This window comes from Chroicocephalus ridibundus, chromosome 1, assembly GCF_963924245.1.
Source record: "Chroicocephalus ridibundus chromosome 1, bChrRid1.1, whole genome shotgun sequence".
Taxonomy (NCBI): Eukaryota; Metazoa; Chordata; class Aves; order Charadriiformes; family Laridae; genus Chroicocephalus; species Chroicocephalus ridibundus.
In genome coordinates, this window is record NC_086284.1 from 188,889,668 (window position 1) to 188,912,492 (window position 22,825).

Here is a 22,825-nt window from a genome sequence, read left to right on the forward strand (position 1 = left end):
TTACCAATTTTTAACTCTCTGAAGATGTATTCAATCAGTCATAAGCAATCTGATTATTCTCAGTGATCTCTTCTCTACCACAATAGGAAATGCAAAAAATAAATAAATTACTAGTAACAGTGTAAAACACAGTCAGTTACAGGAAAAAGCACTTTTTACCGTGTTATTAACAATTTAAAGCATGCTCCTGTTAGCAGACATAAGCCAAAGTATTTCTTTATTGCTAATCTACTATTTTGGTACTTTTGGAACAATTCCAGATGCATGATCATTTAATATGCATTAATTCTTGTTATTAATTCCTCTTATTAATATGCATTAATTCTGCTTTCTCTTTCCAATAACAAATGAAAGCCAATATAGACCAGAAGAACAAACCTTTCCTTTTATTTATCATAGAGGCATAACTCAAAAGTATGACAATGTCACTTTACTGCAACAGGGAGTGAGAACTGAGTTGTGTTCACTCAAGTTTACGAACAGCATCAGCTGCTGAAGCTTCCGATTTTCATAAGTGGTCACCCATTCAGTTATTAACTGTACCAAATGGGTCTGCTCTGCAGCCCAGAGCAAGTCAATAAGACCTGGTAGCAGGCATGAGTTCTCTGATTGCAAATCTATTTATTACAAGACAGTTTTCCAGAATTAAGTCCACGTTGGTTAAAATTTGCAAAATCGTGATTTGAGAATACCAAGTACTGTAATTGAATCTTTGACATTAAAATGAGAACAAGAAAGAGAATATTCCAACAGGTTATTAATGGAGACTTCTGTCCACATTAAGCTGCTTTTTTCTAACAATATCCCTTACTAAGAAGATGCTTGCAAGATCTTCCCTTCTTAACCCTTTTCTCTGTATAGTACCCTGGATTATTTCTTGGTACTTTAAATTACGTAATTACCCAGTTATCTGAGGAGACTGTGGAGAAGAACAACACCACCACCCAATACTGCTTTTCCTCTAATTACCTATATTAACAGCAAGTAGTTGCTGGGCTGCCTTTGTTGTCCTTGCTTTTTATTCAAGCTGTTTTCTCTGTAGTGACTAAAATATTTATATACGCTCCTCTGAAAATCTCAGCCAAAGAGACTAAAGATCACGGTCCCTAGTGAATTTCAATGGACCCTGGATACCCCTCTCAAATGCCTTGGAAAACCCTAGCCATTATTTCTTAGAGAAAATTAGTATTTCCACTTCTTTACGAATTATTAGAATATCTGTTTCCTCATTAAACACAGGTAATTTAAGTACTTCAGTTTCAACGGGGAAAAAAAATGAGGATGTTGTTATAAGATTAACATTCATTTGTGTCAAAGTGAGTGTAGCTGTGATGCTTTTTATTTATGATAGTCAAAGAACATAAGTAATGTTTATTCACTGATACATCTGGAAACAGTAGTAAAGCACTGAAACAGCTGAGCCATATTTCCATAAACCACATATGCTCTGAATTCAGTATTTGAAAGTGCAACCCTTAATTGTATACATGTGTCATTCTCTCACAGAAAGAGGTTTCCATTATTTTACTTAGTTCCTGTGATACACAAAGTCAGGTGTTCCCTAATTAACCAAGGGGTTTACGAAGTTTTTCCTGCTCTTAGTTATTCTCTTTTTTATACCTATATTCATGGTTGAAAGCCTGCTCAATCTGCAAATTATGCATTTCAGATGATACTTCATGGCAGAAGAAAATACAATCAATCTCCCCCCCCGGCAAATGAAGAATGACTAGCACATTCGCAAGCGGCCAGCTATCCTATACATTTTTCTTGTTACTACCGCGTGAGCTCTTCATTGGTGTCCCTGCCATCCCCCCCGGGGTTCCCAGCCTGGCGTTCGCACGCCCAGAAGTGTGTTTGCACTCACCACACGCGAGATGCAATGCTTGCCAGGCAGGATTTTTAACGGCATGCTCTCTCTGTCTTTTCCCTCTAGATGCTCCTGTCCCTTATACATGTATTTTTCTTCCCCAGACTTCATCTCGCTGCAAGAGCTGATGTGGCTACAGCCAGGGGGCCAGCGAACACCTCCTGGACCTGCTCTGTGACTCAGCATCCAACAGGCCTTCAGGATCCCAGAAACCGGCACTGCCTCTCCCCACCGTCAGAATATATTCTTTATCCCGGAGACACAGCTAGCTTCCCCCAGTGTGGGAAGGAAGGGTGATGAACGGACGTACCCCTGGGCAAGAGCAGGTGGGATGCAGCTGGCCAAGGCGGCAGGGCATCAGCTAACCCGCGGGGCTGGACAAGGCGTGCACTCCCACGCAGGAGGACAGGTTCAAAAATGCCACTTCAGCCTGATGATTGCTTGACATGTTTTCAGTCGAGCAATATTAACAATGCCTGATGCCTGGTACAGCATTTTTCCAGCTGATTATTAGGTAATTAACAACCAAACACACACTGCTCACTGAGGCAGTGGTCCATATGTGTTTCTGTGCAGCGTGGCATAAGGACTCAGGGATCCAAAACTGGCCCATCAGGTGTTATTACACATAAATGGAAAATAACAATGTAAACTCCAAATAAAAAGGCTACCCAAGGAATGGCAGCATTCTGCTGTGACTGCCTGTAATGCTTACTGGCACTACCTTGCTCCTTCAGATCACACAGCAAACAGCTTTCAGGTTTATTAAACTAGCTATTTCTCAATACTCTGTGACAATATGTCTCTTTGAAAGTATGGGGACATCTTCAAGTTCCTGAACACAGAAACTAAGGCATTTGTACTCTGATTTCCCAAATACGAAAATCTACAAATGCATAAAATACTAGTGACGTAGAAATTTTTAAGCATTTACTATGGTAAATCATTTAATAGGCAAGAATAATGTGATTTAACTTTTCTTCTTTTAAAAGGTGGTAGCTTTAATGTACATCTAGATTGGTTAGACAGTTTTCCTGAATATATCCTAAGTTGTCAAATGTGCAAATGAAAATAATGCTGAATGCTTTTAAATTATTTTTTTTTTATTTCCAGCAAATTATATAATTAGGAATAGCTGTCTTTGTACGTAAAATCTCCAACAGTACATAGTTTTCTGAAGGACAATAAGGACAGGCTTGTCTATTCACTGAATTACAGCCCAGACTTTTATCCAAAATGTAACAGTTTGATCAGCTTAGTTATTTACAGGACAGCCAAGCAATAGATTCTGGGACTCGTTTCCCTGACACACATTTTACTGTAGCTTGCAAATGTTACAGCAAATGTAAAGATAGAGGGGGGGAAAAAAAAAAGTCAATGAAATTTCATTGTCATTATTCAGTTAGACCTCTAATGAAACAGATCATGTTATTATATTGATCACCTCGGTGACTGTCCTGCCCCTCCCCACAATGCAGTCGTCTATAGCAGATAAAAATTGATCAGAAACGCACACTCTTGAACAAACTGCAGGATTCAAAAAGTATACCAGTATTTACTCTCAGCAATATTTAAACAACCATTTAAAAACAATCAGACTAGTAGGATCCGTGCAGCCATATCCACCCAAGAATCCTGACTCTGCATTCCAGCGCAGATATCTGAGTCAATGTAACCACACTGCATCATCATAATCCTGCCTCAGCATATTCCCTCTTCTGCACTCGAATCCACAAATAAAAAATACCCCTTTTTTACCTGCGGTGGTGAATTCCTGCTCGTCCTTTTGTTCATAATAACTATTCCAAGTTTGTATCTTTGAAAAATACAAGGAGGGTTGCACCAATAAACTTCACGGATCCTCTCCTGCGGCAGAAAGCAAATTAAAAAAAAAAAAAAAAAAAAGACTTCAAACTGTGACCTCAGAGCAAAGCACAGCCGTTAGCATCCCTCAGCCAACCTTCAGTAGAAAGCAGGTTAGACAGCAGGAAAACTGGCTCCGTACATGGCTGCAACGCTTTCAAATCAAGCATTCTGTGCTGTAAGCTCGGGGATTTATATCTTCTTAAATAGGCCGTCCCACTCAATGCTGCTTGTGTGCATGAAAATATGAAGCATTTCACTGCAGTCACTTTATGCAAGAAACTACCCCAGTCATCTTTACAATCTCTGTCACTCTGCTCTGAGACTAAAGAATGAGCACAGCATGCATAATTCATGCATTAAAATCTTCTGTGCACTTCCTGCAGCAACTGTTACATCCAGTAATGGGATATTGATCAGCCCATCGCTAAAACAATCGGGGCTGGGCAATTGCTTTGCTGCAACAAACAATATTCCATCCAAAATGGGATGCAGACACAGGCTCCCCCCCTGCAGCACTCAAGCGTTACTCCAACATACATGGCCTGGCATTTACATATTGCAGAGTGTTTAATCTGGGCTCTGCATTTCTTTGACCTTCGAAAAATGCTGCATTATCTCAGCCTGTTATTTGAAGTTTGTATTCCCTGCAGCCTGTTTCTCCTTTTAACTCCACGCAGCATGAGAAGCAAGTATGCTTTTCTAACCCCATGTTCAAAGCACAGCAAACCTCCAAAAGCAAAGAACAGATATAAGAGCTTTCTACCCCACAACACATTCTTTGCCCCATATACTCCTGCACTTTGTTTGTACCAGGAGACTAGACCAGTCTCACTTGAATCCTTTCATTACGATGCATGTATTACGTTCTATCTGAATAGAGACGCACGTATACATCATTTTTGTCTAGCACAACTCACATAATTTCTATCTGCCAGATCAATTAAAACCAGTCCCAAAGTTTCTACTTCTTCCCACAGATCTGAACATCTTCCAGCCTTTTCAGCACGCTCCCTGTTCTTGCACACCCGTCATGTAAACAAGCCTCATCGACAGTTTTCCAGCCCCGTCTTAAGCCCCTGCCTCCAGCAGCTTCTCGGCAACCCCATCCTTTGACTGCCACGGGCTTCTCCCTCCACACACAGGAAAACCACCACTGCCACCGTTTCAGAAGAAAAAGATGAGAGAAGGAAGACAGACAAAAGGAAGACACTAGAGCCATGGCTGAATAGCAATACTAAAATAACAGGAATCTTTGGTTACCCTGGTGTTGCCAAACAGCATAGTCACTGGAACGTGAACCACACAGACCTGTAGCTTCCGGAAATCTATGGAATTATTCCTTGCTCTTGATGGAGCTTGGGTCTGATCTCATATCACTAATGCACATCATCATCATTAAAACAAAGAACTGTTATTGAGGTTTATTTGAAAAGAAATTCAAGAGGGTACTAAGTATTTCTTCCTGGGATCGAAGAAGGTACAATCAGCTAAAACAAAAAATCTTGACGGGACTGCAGCATGAACAGAGACACTCCAAATACTGATGAAAACCTGAATCTGGGCTAAATTAACGACTCTCCTGCAATTAAACGCATTTAGAGTCGTCCCAAGTAAGTTAATGGAAAATTGTCTGGAGCAAGCAGGATTTGGCATACGGTCTGGAAACTAGAATGAATAGAGGCTTTTTCAGGGGAAAACTGGGAAGAAGTTTTGCTTGGTATGTCTCTCGCCAAAGGAATCACCTTTCAGTATATACAGTATCTACTGTTTCCCCTTATGCTAAGGCATGCCCATACCTTTCGGTGAGCTGGAAAAGGTGTCACCAAGAAATTACCATATGCCTTTCTGGTATGTCCTTTCTCAACAGCTACCAGGGCTCTAACATAACAGCAGTTAATCTCTATTTTGTGATACATCAAAACCAGCAGTTTAGGTTGTCAAATTCTTCACCCATTACTGTCCCCTGAGTGCTGGGTCACCATCATCTCTGAAAAGCATTAAACTAGAAGTTACAAGCCGTATCAGAAAACATGATGCTGCGAACCTGATTGCTTAGTTAATCAGATTAGAATAGGAAGAAACCTCACAGAGATGAGATTCATGCCCCAGGTCATGCAATCCCCACGAGCTCGCTCTGATCTTACTCTAATCAGTTATAAGTGGGACGTTTACTGGGGAAAAAATGCACATGTAGGCATTGCAGGCTATCTCATCCTACGCGTACCATTACAGTGGACATCTGCCACTTCTTGCTATGTTGGGATTGTGTTCCAGATAAAGATGTCTAAATTTAGATAGCTAGCAGTGCATGCCCACACATGAAGAAGATGCCCATCCTCTGTCAGAAGACTGTTAGAAGCTGTTCAGCTCTCCAGCTCTCGCGGTCTATTTAAGGGTGAGTTGAATCATTCCCATTTCCATTGACTGTATCGACTAGGCTTGATTACAATCAGACTGCGGACATGTGAATCACATGTAGATATCATCACATAGACTACTTAATTTAGACATCTCAATCTGTCACTGTATCCACCCTACCTGTGGTTTAACAGAGTATTTCCCTGGCACAGGTCAGGAGACATGGTAATTTTGGGCACAGGTACACTTTGACATATCCTACTCTCCCAATTCAAGCTATGTTTGGGATTCCATAAAGCCTTTGAGCAACTGCTTAAAACTGATTTCACATGTAAATGCCATTTTGGACATTTAGACATTTGGACATTTAGAATTTCTGCAATCTTTGCCTGGTATTTTGGAATTTGTATGTAATCTGATGGGTTCCTCAAAGGGAGACTAGAAGCTTTGGGGAATAAAGTAAATCTTCCCTCCGTCAGAGAACTTCATAAGCACCACAGACAATAAAGTGAGAAACTGGTACCACTTTCTTTGGAAGATCACAAAGATAAGAAGGATTCTACTGTTCAGATGGGTAAAGTCTAGAAAATGGCCAAATCAGTATTTTGTTAAAGTTACTGGTGTCAGCAAACACAAATATAAGTGTTTGTTATAGATGCATTTCACTACATTGAAGTACTGCCTATGTATTTCACCGTGTTAAGACATGTATCCCAAAGAAATATGACAATCTATGCTGACAGAACATTACCCTTCTCTTCAGTTATTCATATTTTTTAGCATTCCCTGATTTGCCAGTGATGAAAAACATGTAATGAAAATGCCCCGCTCTCCTTGCTTTATTACCCCAATTCCACACTTCTTATATAGACGATCATATCAAGCATTCACATTCTTACTATGTCTAGGTAGAAATCAGAAGCTCACAGGCATAAACACAAAGATTTATCCTTAATCATAAATGTGAGTTTCAGTACAATACACACAGCCTCCCAGCCCTCCCGGCACATTATCTTTTCAAAGTAGAAACCCCAGACTTGGGAACTTTCTACCCAATTTTAAATGGGAAAGTGCTTATGGGTCTGGAAGGTTTTAAGATATGCTACACAGTGGACTGCCAGGTACTTTCAATCACAGGATCCCATTTCCAGCTGAGTATATTCTGAGAGCACAAAGACATTTAATGCAGCCATTTCTTGTAGACGTCTTACTAATCTTCATTTTATCTCAGTAACTAATTGTTCAAATCCCACTGTTTCATATACCTCTTTCTGTTATGCTTTTGTTATTCTCCATTACTGTAGTCTAACCTCAGCCTTGGTTCATTGAATTATAGAGTCATTTAGTTTGCAAAAGACCCTTAAGATCACTGAGTCCGACCATTAACCAAACACTACCAAGCCCACCACTAAACCGTGTCCCTAAGCATCACCTCTCATCATCAACATCTTCCTCTTCTGCTCCTCTGCTTATACTGAGTAAAAGCTCTATTCTTCCACAACAAATTAATTCTATTCTTCTTCACTTTTTCTAGGTAGAAGACTCTTATTCTACCATTTATTTATCACATCCACAATGACTTTCACCTCCTTGACTCCAATTCTCAAAAACTCCTGTCTCTACTTCTCTTTCCACATGCCTATTTCTCCAAGAGAAATCTGACAAAACAGCAACTTGATTTTTTCTTCCTTCACTTTCCCTTCCTTTCCCTACCTCATCCTTGAAGCATAGAAAATGCTTGTGCTCAGTCCTGCTATATGTTCCACCCTCCTTAGAGCCACAGCAATCTCACATAGTTGCGTTATTTCCTTCAGAAACTCTCATTTCCCCATCCCTGCCTGCTTTCTTTCTCTCCATTCTCACCGTTTTTAACTTTCACAAAGAAAAAAACTCCCCATTGTTTCCCTTAGCCTCACTTGCTTCTGCAGGCACCATTACATCTTCCTGCTTTCTTTCAACTCTATATAGCTGTAAAACTACTGCATGAAGTGCCTTTCTTCCTTTCCTGATGGCTTTTACCTTTTGAATTCAAACATAGCAGCTCTTGAAATCTCTAGCATTTCTAGTTATGCAGACCTCTGGAACTGGGCTCATTTTTCTTCCTGACATACCAACAGTTTTTCATGATTAGTTTTTATTCCTGAAGTTCTGGCTTCCTTGATACAGTCTTATCCTGATCTCTCTAACTGTTGCTCTGGATGTCATTCAAAGGAACAATTTAATGCTTTCTTCTATGCTCTGCAGAGAAATATTTGGTCTTCTTTCCTCTTAAAACTTTACTCTGCTACAATCTCATCTATAAACACAGCGTCAACTACCATCTCCTCTTTGGAGGCTACACCTCTACTCCAATACTCCAGTACTACCACACTCTTTTCAAATTAGTATCTCAACCAATATTTCTGACACTGTAAATTCAGGCGTCAGCTTAAGCTCAACATAGCCAAATTAGGGTTTTTATTACCCGCTCCCACAAACTCACCCTGTCAGATCCTTCATGAATTCACTGTGTACAGTGGCACCATCTAGCCCATCATTCAAGACACCTGTCTGAATGTTATCTCCAACCCAGATCATCCTTAGGTCATCAGACCCAGACCAAGTCTCGCAGAATCGTTCTGCAAATATTGCTCATATGCAATCTTTTAATATGCACTTAATTAATACCCTTGTCCAGATCCTTATCATCTCAGGACTAGATTAATAAAAAATCTTGTCCTCTGGCCTGGACAAACACAGCACCTAATCAAAGTGCTGCTGCAAAGACCGTTCTTCTGGTGCATCACTCTGCCTGTGTGACCTCTCTCCTTTCATCCCTCCACTCCCTTCTTTGGTATCTCAGATACAAGCAACTTCATGTTCCCTTCCATGGACCGCTCTCATTATTATTCTCACTTGGTACTGAACAGCCAACTTACAATTAGTCTGTAAGTTATTCTTCATTAGCCCCTTGTTAAATTTTCAGTCAAGCACTTCTGTGCTTCCTCCCATTACACTTCATGCTTTGGAAGAACTCTCTACAACACCTGCAAAGTCACTGCATTGCCCTCCTTCAAATCCTTCCTTAAATCTTGTTTGCTATGATAATTAGAAATAAATTGACAGCATGTAGGCTGCTCAGGAAAGCTGAGACCACTATCTACCCTCCTGGCTTTCGTTCACTGTTTCTTTGCAATTCCCCATCTGGTTTTGCCTTTTATGTTATACTTCCACTCATAATTACTTATGAGCAATTGTCACCGGGAGAGGGACAGGCTTTTTATTTTGTTTGTTCAAAGGGGTCCCTGGTCGATGACTGTGGCTTTTCAGTATTACAGTCATCAACAGTACTGGAGGGCATATGAGACTGGGAATCTAACAGGGGTTATCTAACAGAACCTGGGGAGTCGGGAGTAGAATCTGCGCAGGTGCACAGTTCCTATGGAGGAGTCATATGAGGCTGAACAAAATCAAGGGTGCCAGTTCAGTCATTTAAACAGAAAATGTGATTTTGTTCCTCTGTGGACCACTTTGCTATCAATATGTAAACATGTTCCCCAACAAAACAACTGCTTGTTCTGCTTTACTGTTTAAGTGTTCTGAGATTATCAAAGATACTAATTAATTATATGAAAATGCTTTCTTTAATCATTGCTCTGAAAAAATAAAAATATTTAATACAATTATATAAATTGTATGCCAACATAATTGTCCCTACCACATATATTATACTGTGTTCTATTACATAGCACAGGTTTAAAATATCATACTACGTACTGTATAGTAATAAAATAAAATAAAATAAAATAAAATAAAATAAAATAAAATAAAATAAAATAAAATAAAATAAAATAAAATAAAATAAAATAAAATAAAATAAAATAAAAACTATGGTTATTACTACAATAGACTACAGACTACTATATCTATACCTGCTATATTTCAGGTGTAAAAGAGATTCCGTATATACTGAGAAAAATGCTACTCTGTATGTTCACATGTTGGATATGAAGTCTAAGCCTTTCTTCTCCTTCCGTAGAGGTCCTCAATATGAGGCAGTTTTTACTCAAAACGTCATTAGACTTTCAAGAGCTAGCCACACATACAAAGCTGGAGAAAGTACTACTTTCACGTTCTCCTATGCCTTCGGTTTCAAACAGCAACAAAGGCTGTATCCAAGATAACATGTAAAGCTTCCCTCCAAACGCTTTCCCACACTTACAAAGTGATTTACTTCAAATCACTGCTGCTCCAAAACTAGCATGAAGTGCAGCGTGACTTGCTGCTGTATATCCCTCTACAGACTGTCTCTAATACTGATGGGAAAACTCTGTTCTTCAGATCTCTTCACCTGGTTTTCTGGTCACATAATTCTCCTCGGGCTGACAGCCCAAGCCCATGACCGCATTGAACCTCTGCATACATTTTGAGCTCTTGCGCTTAGCAAAAAATCTGTTTGATATGAACTTTTCCTATATCCTCATTACTGCTGGTTTTGCACTCTACTGTGCGTGCTTCCTCTATGATGTTTCTGACCTCTGGATTGATTTTTCTATCCATCATTAGTTAAGAACTCTCTTCGTTTGGTTTATTGGTCCTCATTCATCACACTAACAACTTGCATCACTGGATAAACAAAGCAAGCTCTTATACTTGACCCAGTAGCAATTCCCTGTTGGGCTGCCTGGCTTTAAAGCCAGACCCTGCCGATATCCTCTTCCAAAGACCCACAAAAATTCGGGGATCACCACAGGAATCAACTGAATTATGTGTTTTGGTGAAACGTGGAAAAAGCCAAATATCCATTACCGTGAGCAGAAATTCAAGGCCACTGCCTGCGCAGAGCATAGCAACAAGTTCAGGGCTGCCAGCTCTTCAAGCGTGCAGTTCAAGCCAATGAATGTTTCCAGTTGACTGAAAAGCTTTAACTACAAGCCGTTTACCATACAAACGAGAGACAAACTGCTGCATCCAAAGATCTTGCTGGGGTTGCTCTGACAAGTGTTGGTCGGGAGGGGGCAGCTGGGTGAGGGCAGGGCTGCGGGCAGCCGGGGGCCACAGGCAGCCCCTCACCCCTGGGGCACGAGCCCGTGGCCTCTGAACAAGCAGCGTGGGGCTGGGCCGATTGCAACTGGGGCAGCCCTCGATCGGGATCACTGGACAAGGCCATTGAGACGGGGCAGGTCCGAGGTCCTGCCAAGATGGGAAAGTGGCAGGGCAGGGAGCAGGGGAGCAAGGTGCCTGGCCAGACACAAGCGCAGCTGAAATACAGATCAGGCAAGGACCCAGGAAAGGCCAGCCCTAAAAGCAGCTCCGAGTGGGATGGGGGAGAAGGCTTCTCACAGCTTTTCCAACAAATCTGATCCTAGGCTACACAGCTCCACCATTTCAGAGCTGGGTTGAACACTGGGAGCTAACTCCTCAGAGGGGGAAGGAGCTGCACAGCATGCTGGTGCTCTCAGGATCCTGATATCTGCTATAAGCAGGAATCACAGAATCATAGAATAGTTTGGGTTGGAAGGGACCTTTAAAGATCACCTAGTCCAACCCTCCCTCAATGAGCAGGGACATCTTCAACTACATCAGGCTGCTCAGAGCCCTGCCCAACCTGACCTTGAATGTCTCCAGGGATGGGGCATCTACCACCTCTCCAGGCAACCAGTGTTTCACCACTCTCATTGTAAAAAATGCCTTCCTTCTATCTAGTCTGGATCTTCTCTCTTTTAGTTTAAAACCATTGTCCCTTGAAGGAAAAATGCTGAGACTTTCCAGGAAGACTGTCAAGGTGATGAAGCAATGAAAAGAAATATACAAAAGAGATATGAGGTTTGGTCTAAAGCTATTGGAACAGAGGCTATGGAGAGTGTGAAATTGAAAAGCCAACCAAAAATGTCAACGACACCAACAGAACAGTGAGAGGAAGGCCACTGTGCAGGCGAGGACAGGTTGGGGAACGCAAACATGGGGAGGCAGGTGTGATAAAACTGTGTGGAGGTGAACAACGAGCAAGAATTAATGGCAGCCTGGATGTAGCTCAGTGGACTGAGAGCCAACAGGGTGGTCAAGGCTAAAGCGAGGAGCACAAAGGATTGGAGGCAGCAGCACTGACTGTCACACAGTTTATTTTCTTTTGCCTCCTGTCTTCAGGTGATCGCGGTGGTGATTTTTTCTACCTGTAAAATGCTCTTGACATCCCCAGAGCGTAGCACGTGTCAGAAGGGAGAGACTGAAACCACGGATGGTGCCAGCGTGCCCGCTCTGCCCCTCCGCCTGCTGCAGCAGGCTGCTCTGCTGAAGTGCACCCCGCCAACTCCAGAAGCCTCGGAACAGCAAGATCTTACGGCCACAGGTAATAACCTGGTGCCCTGAAAAAGTCCTTCAGATGCCAAACCACGAAGATGCCAATTTACATTGCCTGCAGCAAATTAATACTCATAACAAAGCACACAATACTCAGACGAGTTTTCCTCCCGCTCACTTTGTAATCTGCACATTTGGATTTTTATCTGTTCTCTACTCAGTATGCAAACTGCTCAGTGAGGGCATATTGCACAGCTACTTTTCAGAGCAGACTGCTCTCCTTTCTGTCACACCGATGGAGAAAACAAGGGTGCCTTCTCCCACAACAACCCAATGAACACCAGAAGTAATACATTATTTGCTTCCTTGATTTTACTCCATTCCCTGCTAGCTCTGCGTGTCACACTACACTTTTGAATGAAGAAAATGTCAGTGTGTTCCCTGATACGCAGCATGGGATAGCATTTGGCTTCATACAAATCACAGGAAAACTGAGGTGGGAGGCCAGTATTTAATTTTCATCCTCATGTCAAACATACTTGCCAGTCAGTACCACCCAGTGTTTTCAAATGCAGGTCAACTTAGATCAGTAGCTTGCCAGTAAAGAAGCACAAGTGACATAAAATAAACAGAAAGCCTCCTACTTTCCTGCCACCAACAGCCTGCGTTGTCAGTGACAATCATCCTCTGCTACTCACCACTGGCACGCAGCCCTTTCTCCTCTTTGCCAGAGCATGGCTTTTGACTTTGTCATCGCCATTTGTTCACAGTTCTCTGAATCAACAGATGCTCCACCACACAACACACACCCTTAGCCCTATCTGACCAGAGAGAAAAGAAACACACAAATACAAATGGCAAAAGCAGTTCTTTTTAGCTTGTGAGCTGTTTTCCTCCAAATAAAAACTGAATCAGACATTCAGGTTCTCCCAGCAAGGACCTTCCCCTGCAGTAATATCCATTCACAGGTCCAAGAGCAATCATGTCTCTAATGGTCCGCTTTTTCCTTAGAAATTCTGTGAAAAATTACTAACTGCAAACACATAGAGAATATAAGATAAGCAGTGCTAAATATGCATCACGCATTGCAGGGGGAAGAGCCTTGCAAATAATGGAAGTAGAAAACTCAGAGTTTTCTAAATTCAGTGAGAATTTAGTGGGGAACTCAATTAAATCTGTAAATTTCACCACTTTGGGTGAAAACCCCAAACCCCAAACTAAGCCAAACCAGGATTGTCAATCCCTTAAAATTCAAAATGAGAAGCTCTCTTCCCTCTTTTATTTTCTAACCTATACCAATGCTATCAGTTTACATGGCTTTTAGGATTACTCCCCAAACTGTAACCTGCATAAACTTTTTGGGTTTTCATGTGATCATGGTCTGCAAAAGGCAGACTTCACCAAAATACAGAGAACAGGATATTTCCTTTGAGTGATGCTGAATGAACAGACTAATGTCTAAAACTTTCTCTGAACAGATAACGGCATAGTAGTCAGCATTTCATGAGAAATGCAACATACGATAAGAATAAGGAAACGTGAAGGGCTGCAAACATTACACAGGGTATGCAAGTTGTTTTTCTTGTTTTAAAAGAAATAAAAACAATGTTATGAAAATGAAATTCCTAACTGGGATAAAAAAATAGTTATCTTTGAGGAAGTAGGAGCTCAATGTCAAGTCCCAAAGTGCAATGTTGTCACATAAGGCACATAGTGCAGGAATATTGTCTTGGAATGAGTAAATACTAAGTCTATAAATAACAAATGAAGGAAACCTGTGAATGGGTGTTATCTATTTCTGAAAGAAAAATAATTTTTGGTCAAATGACTAATGTTGCACAGTTTACTTCATTTTAGTAGTAGAAATCAAAACAACAACAAAAAATCAAACAGAAGAATGAATCTAAGTGAGATGATAATATCATACATACATCTTACGTACACAACGTAATTGTTCACCAACCTTTTTTAATACACAAAAATTAAGCTATTTCACAGATATAGACAGGTAGACAGACAGACAGATGGATTAAAAAAATCTAAGCAATTTAATGTAGATTGAGTATTTCTAGTCATTGGATAATTCTTTTCTCTGCCATAATTCCAAGAAAAAACTTTTTTTTTTAGGCAGATGATCTTAGAATCGTCTAGGTTAGAAGGGACCATTAAGATCATCGAGTCCAACCATATCATGGAATGGCTGAAGAACTGCAACTATATAAACTAAAAGACTAAATACTGTGCCTTATGGGTTACATCAGCTAAAAGAGAGCAAAAAGTAGCACTTGCAATACTGCCTTTTGATAGTTCTCCAGCTAACTAGTCAGGTAAGTAATTGAAAATTAACCGTTCGGGCCTTTGAGTTTATAGAAGTTTACCTTCATTTATGTATTTTACCTTTGAAGTATTAACTGGCAACAGAGACTAGTTCTTTGACAGAAAAACGCAAAATATATTTCAAAGGAAAGGAAGCTGCGGTGAATAGCTTAATGGACACCTACAGTAACCCACCATAATGTGCCTGTGAAGGTAAGCAGCAACATTAGTAAGAAGTATAATCTGTACTAGAATACCAAATATGCAAGCCTCCCAGTTATCCCAGGAGAAGAATTTAACTTCTGAGGAATATGAAAAGATATTATACATTAGCTTAATTGTATGCTCGAGGGCTACAATATTTATGGTTTACAAAAAGTGGCAGACTCTGTTCTGTACACAGAGCTTTTACTCGCAAGAGCAGTACAAGCTAAGGGTACTGACAAATAATGAATCTGTGGTCAAATCCTGAAATACAATTGCAAATATACCATCTGTCACTTAAGATTGGACTAAACGTGATTGATACAGCCCACCTGTTCTAGAACAGTTCCATTATATAGAAGTTTCACCAAATTTCACATAGAAAGTATTAATCTGTTCAAGCATGAGGATGATCTAAAACAAGAGAACTGCAGCTTTACAACTTCAAAAATAAAGAACAGAATCTGTCCATTACAGAATGAAATATAAATGTATTTAGTGCTCCCTAAAGAAGAAAGAATTAAGTAAGTTAACCTTGAACTTAAGAGTGAAATTGGCCATATTCCATCCTTCACCCTATTTTCAGTGTACTTTCTGCCAAAAAAGCATGTAAAATGTTTGTCCGTATCAGACTGAATAATGTCCTAAGATGACCAGACAACAAAGGAGGTGAGGAATCTTCTGGACAATTCAATTATGATCTTACCAGGGTATTTCCAGACTACTGATATGTTACCACTTCTTAAAAAACTGGCATCTTTTGCAATAGGAGCACTGAATTTGCCAGATGTTTACCAGAGTCTTTCTCTCATTTCCTAAGATAAAAAAAAAAAAATAAATTGCTGCTGTGTTTCACAAAACATGGAGCAAAGATTAGTGACATTTAAATGACCCATACAAGCTCGTAAACTGTGGTCAGGGTTTGAAAAATCTTTTTTTTAACCTACAGGCTCCAATTTTGCCTTAGAGCTACAGGCAATTTCTATTAACTTCAGCAGGACCGCAAGGTCGTTCAAGCGTGGGAAATGTTTGCTTCTTAGTAATTAGCTATGTTTATCACAAAGACATACAAAGACACCTGCTATCTCCATAAGAACAAGGTGAGATATCAATGAATGCCACTGCTGCTTTAAAAGAAACAGTATGACTTTAATTGTGGCTACCAAATGGGACACAAAAACACTTGTTGCTCACACCTATCTAAGGCTGGATGGAGGAGGTGGGTTTGCACCAACAAGCAGTAAATACTGTACTGCATCATTGGCAGTGATTATGCCGTTCTAACCAAAATCTGTGTAAGGGACAATATGAAGAACAACACAGTCTGTCAAAAGCAAACCCTATATAAATCTCTGATGACTGAGGTTTCACTGCCTACTCTGTCTCCACCTCTAGGTCCTCAGTGATGTATGTGTACCTTGAATGACAGGTGGCACGATGTTTTAATTTCTATGCTTTCAGTAAAAACAATGTGCATGGTATGTTTTGTACAGGAGGGCAGGAGGTAGCTGAGTCAGCTGCCTGTGCTGCCCTGGCATGTGGCGTCTCAGACCAAAAACCTTCAGAGGGAGGGAAAGAGTTCAACTTCTCCAAGGGCTTTGCTCCCTAAGCTGGGCAAGCTCACGTGGTGTCCCCTGCCTTCCCAGGGAAGTCTCTCTCACAGGATGTCACCCACCCAGAAGTGCCTTGCCATGCAGTGTGGGGTTAGTCACTGGGGGGGGGCACAGCAAGCTGGGACCCTGCAGCCCAAGACAAGCAGGAAATCCCTGAGAGAATCTGGCACTTCCCTGCAGCAAAGAGCAGATCTACAGACAACCCTCAGTGGTTACAAAACAGGGGCAACTGGAGGGGACAGCATCCTATTTGTTCCACCATACCACAGGAAAAAGCCAGCTCAGCAAGCACACAGAGGGAGTGACTGGTTTTCAAAGTCTTTTCTTTTAATGTGTTTTTCCTATTTAATGAGACACTCGTTTCAGTTTATTAATTTGTGTCCTTAATGAAACCTATCTTATAAATCCCATTTGGTGCATTTGAGTAGGTCATCGGATAGGAAAAAGATAAAGCTCTGTTACCTCAGTCCTCCAAACAAACACAAGCTTGTCACATACACGGATTACAAAAAAAGCCTCTGACTTCTCAGTCCATCTTTTTGTTACCAAGGAACGCTTCTCAAGACATAAGTATGCTTGATGGCTTGTTTAGTTCGATATACAGTCTCATCCAAGAAAAGAAGCACGAAACGAGTATTAGAGGAAGCCAGTAAACAGTATCAAGTGGTCTGCAGTGTTTAACTCGTCAGAAAGATGGCACAGAACAAGATTTTATTTGTCATAACAGGAGGAAGACCAGAGACCATAACCACCAGAGACAAACTGGAGAAAACATGTGGCTTCTATGACCCTCTTTGTATTGCTAAAAGGTGTCTGGAAAGTACCTACACTGCTAATTTTAAAAGAATACTTTAACAAACTCTCTGCACATGCAGCAGTACAAATAGTTGGAACATTGCTCTGTGGTAGCCTTAGCCTTTGCCCTTCAACCAAACCAGGTCACTTTCCTGGGTCTTCCTTTAAAAACTCAGACTCCTACCATTGTTATGCAAAAAAAGAAAATAAATCCTGTAGCATCTCTGATTTTTGTGGTTCCTTATTTGCAGTCTACGCATGGTGCCACAACACACGCCATTTACTTCTCATGTGACTCCAGTCACATTCTCCATGTCCTTCCTGGCTTCCCTTTAGCCATGGCATCAAGCTTCTCCTCTGGGACACCAATGAACCCTGAGCTGGGAGCAGTGCTGGTACAGGAAGCTAACAGGTAGGGCTTGTGGTCACACCTGTGGCAAGCACAGAGCAAGCACCCAAGCCTTGGGCATTATCGGAAGGCATTGCCAGGAGAAAGGGCTTCAGCTCCACATCACCCAACTGGATGAGGAAAAGAGATGAGTTGTCCTGTGTGCTGACGTGCCTAAGTTTCACTGCAGTTTATTAAAATAAAATAATAAAAAAAAAGACTAACAAGTAGTATTTCACTATATAAAAATATATATATAAAAAAAAAAAATCTATATATATGCATCTGTACACAAGGGGAACACGACCCGTCCTGGACTGCATCAGCATTTAAAATCACCTGGATTGGTGATTGATGGCAATGGATGCCTGCAGTATCTCCACAGAGGCTCTTCCGCAACACGTTCATCACAATGGAGATGCAAGAATCAACAATGCGTAAGTCACCAGGAAGGATCAAGGGGGTTAGTGCTACAATTTTTCTTCAACATTCATCTCTAACAGCTGTAAAAATGGTCACAGAGAAGTAAGAAAACCTTGTCAAAATGACCAGGCCTTGGTTTTGTCACTTACTAAAGTCATTCTTATTCTCAAACTCTTATTTTTACTGAAACAAAGACCTCGATCCAAGGTCCTGAGTCAGATCTCTAACTTCTCCGTCTCTGCTGCTTTTCTTTCTAGATTTGAAGAGATTTACCTTTTCAAAGGGTAATTTTTAAAAACTAACTCAGTCTGTCTTTTCCTCAACACAGGCACTTTTGAAGATTCATTATCTAATCCCATGCGATCAAAACAGTTCACCTCCAAATCACAAAGGATGTCTCTCTACCAGAAACAGTAATCAACATATTATCAGTAGGCAAGGAAGTAAATAAATTGCATTAAGATTGCTAAGGCACAATTATGAAATACTGGTACTGAGGCTCTAATTCCTGTATGCAGTTAGATTCATTGGAGAATTTACAGAATACTACTATTCATTAATAATTATTGGTTTAATTCCATTATTATGATGATCGAGGAAGCTTTAAAACACTCATTTGAAAAAGGTAACAATCATCTGGGCCCTGATCCAGCAAAGCACTTAAAAATGTTAATTTTCATCACGAAAATAACCAACTGGATTTGAACAGGACTGACACGCTTACGTTAAGATAATCTTGGCTTTGTGAAGTCTATAATGAGAAAATCAAGTAGAAGCATTATAAAACCAATCCATGCCTGGCAAAGTTCTGCCAGAACTTTGCCTCAATATTACACCATTATCATACATTTTCCAAGGGGCTATTTTCTTCTGGGAGACTACCAAGTACAATGAAGAACTTTTATAGGAACTACTTCGGGGGGAAAATCTATTGTGGACTCAAGCACACTTTTACTTTTTGATTTTTGCTCTTATTTGAGACCAATATTATTCTTTGTATATATATTTGAAGTACTTCATTTTATGCATACAGTCCAATAAATTCATCACCAGTCTCTGATAACAAAAGCTCTGCCTGCTCTGGGCTGTCACTTGCCCTACGCTAAACAGAGATTTCTCCTTCTAAATGAATTCAGCACAATGAGGAATGAAACATAAGGAGTTTCACATAAAATCACATTTCAAATGCTCTGTCCACATTCCAGACACTTTTATATTGTAACCTACCAAATTTTCAGTGTGGGTTCCTACCTCTCTTCTCCTCTCCCTGAGCAGCCAGTGAACACTAGCTTCTACTGCGCTGCACACAGCGTTTAGAGAGACACCCATTCACCATTCAGAGAGACTCTCCATCCACTGCACATTTATATCACACACATTTTTCATTAGCCTTCGCAACTACCTTTACGCTTAGATTATTAGTGTTCCTAAAGTAATGTCTATGGCTTTCAACACTGCATACTTACAAGCTTTAATCTCAAATCGTAACACATCCTCCTGCCTACATGGTGCATGCAAAACAACAACAACAAAAGGACATCATATGCAGAAGTGAAGAAACTGAGAAAGGATGTAAAGGCCATTTTATCATTTACATGTTGCATGACATTTCAGCTCTATTAAGTATAGCTCAGGATGAGCTATATTTAGCTCAAGATGTCTTGTTTAACATCTTTGTCAGCAACATGGAGAGTGGCATAGAGTGCACCCTCAGCAAGTTTGCCGACGACACCAAGCTGTGTGGGGCGGCTGACACGCTGGAGGGAAGGGATGCCATCCAGAGGGACCTTGACAGGCTGGAGAGGTGGGCCCATGCCAACCTCATGAAGTTCAACAAGACCAAGTGCAAGGTCCTCCATCTGGGTCGGGGCAATCCCAAGCACCAATATAGGCTGGGCAGAGACTGACTTGAGAGCAGCCCTGAAGAAAAGGACTTGGGGGTGCTGGTGGATGAGAGGCTCAACGTGAGCCATCAGTGTGCACTAGCAGCCCAGAAAGCTAATTGTATCCTCGGCTGCATCAGCAAAAGCGTGGCCAGCAGGTCGAGGGAGGTGATTCTCCCCCTCTACTCCACTCTCGTGAGACCCCACCTGGAGTACTGCGTACAATTCTGGAGCCCCTACTACAAGAGAGATATGGACGTGCTGGAACATGTCCAGAGAAGGGCCACGAGGATGATCAGAGGGCTGGAGCACCTCTCCTATGAGGACAGACTGAGAGAGTTGGGGTTGTTCAGTCTGGAGAAAAGAAAGCTCTGGGGAGACCTTACAGTGGCCTACCAGTATCTTAAGGGGGCCTACAAGAAAGTTGGTGAGGGACTTTTTAGGATGTCAGGTAATGGGAGGACTAGAGGGAATGGATTAAAACTAGAGATGGGACAATTCAGACTGGTCGTTAGGAAGAAGTTCTTCACCATGAGGGTGGTGAGACACTGGAACAGGTTGCCCAGAGAGGTGGTGGAAGCCCCATCCCTGGAAGTTTTTAAGGCCAGGCTGGACGGGGCTCTGAGCAACCTAATCTAGTGGGAGATGTCCCTGCCCATGGCAGGGGGGTTGGAACAAGATGATCTTTAAGGTCCCTTCCAACCCTAACAATTCTATGATTCTATGAATATGACTGCAAATACCATTAACTCTATTAAATTATATTTGAGTTACTGAAAAGACAGTGTACTGCTGGTGGAACATAAATGGATTGCCTGACTCATTCAGGCTAAAGGTTAATCATAGAGGTTTCAGAAACCAAATGGAACAAAAAGCAAAAAAATCCCCACAACGCTACTGAAGAAGACTTCATGAACTATATGCACTTCTACATAGCTCCCAAACTTGAGACAAACACTTCACAAAGAAAAATAAGGTGACAGCCTAGATTATAAAGTTTATTTATATGCCATGCGGTGCAGGATTGTATGGAGATACTCAGCTGGCTCTGAAAGCAACAGCAGTAGAGCTGTGCCCAGCCTGCTGGGAGAGAGCAATACCTGATGTGGTCGCTGCGCTGCAATTATAAATAACAGTCCTTCCCACATCTGTGCTGGTGGCACAAACTTACCAGATACGCCAGCATTGCACAGGCTGGCTTGTACAGTACAAGCTCTAAAGGAACAGCAAGAACTGAGGATGGAATGGGTGTTACAAAAGACAAGTGTCGCAGCAATTTGATCACACGTGGGATTTTCCATATTTCATGACTACACTGACATTATATGCCACCTTCCGCTATGTCTGGTTTGAGATGAAACCCGAATGATAACTCCTCATTCCTGCTTTTTCTTCTCCCCCTCTGTTCTCAAGGTGCACTAATTTCCTTTCAAATGAAGCCTGGAAAGAAGCTGAGTGGTATTTAAGGAGATCCTGTAATGTAAAAGACTAGGAGATGAGGGCTGTTGGAGTGTGCATGCATCCCAAGATCAGGATTTTGGGGTGTACCACAGATAGCACATGTACTGCAGGCATCCAGAGCTTAGCTTCATCTACTCTAATATCATATTCAAGAGCAGCAAGTAGGAGACTAAAGAGAAAAATGTCTGGATTTTCTTAATGAACACCTTTGTCCTCAACCTTTTCTAAGCTTATACCCTTAAACACAAAGTAATGTATCCCTCTTATCTTCTCTCACAGAATAATCATTGACTGTTCTTTGGAATTTTATTAACCTCTTTAGATATACTATACTATGGTGATGACTTCAATAAATAATTTATTAAGTGAAATATTTTTCCTTTTATTAATTTTAAATTACCATTTTTTATAGTTCTATTACTATGTCACTTCTTTTTTAGTATTATTTGAAAGAATAAGCCAAACTTTATACACATATGGTCAACTTTTATTGAAATTATACCTTCCTTGGAAGTATTTCATCTGCAAAATTAACTGTCCTAATCAACCAATTAGTCTGTAATCTAATTACCCTGTGTGTCAAAACATTTATCAAAATATCTACCCGTTCATATTTTTGAAGAACTAAACACATTCAAGCAAGACGGTATTGTCTAACCTGTTCCATTCTTTATAGGACTGAAATGTTTATTTTTTATTGTGTATTGAACAAGTATTTTTTCCTCAGTTTTCTAACATGATCTCCAGCTCTCTGCAGTGATTGCTGCTGAAAGAAATCAATGCACACTAATATTCAAATTAACCTTTCCATTCTCCCACTTGACAATGCTCAAATTTGACTGCCTTTAGGATGCCAAGCAGTTTACCTTTGGTTTTGGTCCTAGGTAGTCATCTTTGCTCTACTTCTTTATTAAAGCTAATTTGGGTTTAGGTGCAATACCAGTTTCTCCACGTCCTGCACCTTACCACAAGCCGTCTGCTGAGCTGTCTGGCACACGGGTGACTGAAGGAGGACAAGAGCAGGCCAGGGGCAGTCGTGTCTCCCCACGCTGGGAACCTGCATCTCTGACTGCCTGTCAGAAGCCAAATTTAGCAAACTTTACAGCACTCTGCAAGGCTGTTTGGTTCAATCAGCCTGCAGTAGGCACATTATTTGTTTTTAGGTTTCCACTTCTCTTTGTTCTGTTTAGTTTGATGCCCAAGGCCATCCAAGGTTTTATAAAAGAAAGACTTCTGAACTAATTTTATGCTTTATGTTTTTAGAAATTATTTATAGTACACAAATCCTTTTGTCACAATACTTAAGTAAATATATTGCTATTACCGAAAATAAGAACATAAATTACTAGCTCTCAGAATAGTACTAAGT

At 40.8% G+C, this 22,825-nt stretch overlaps 1 protein-coding gene across 1 annotated transcript in view; it reads right to left on the bottom strand.

Annotated features, from left to right (window-relative positions):
- CNTN1 (contactin 1) overlaps nt 1-22,825 on the bottom strand; it is a 259,935-nt gene that overhangs the window by 146,920 nt on the left and 90,190 nt on the right. The window contains exon 3 of the mRNA XM_063323139.1: nt 3,629-3,736. The gene's annotated coding sequence lies outside the window, so the exon portion shown is untranslated. The remainder of the gene's footprint in view (nt 1-3,628; nt 3,737-22,825) is intronic.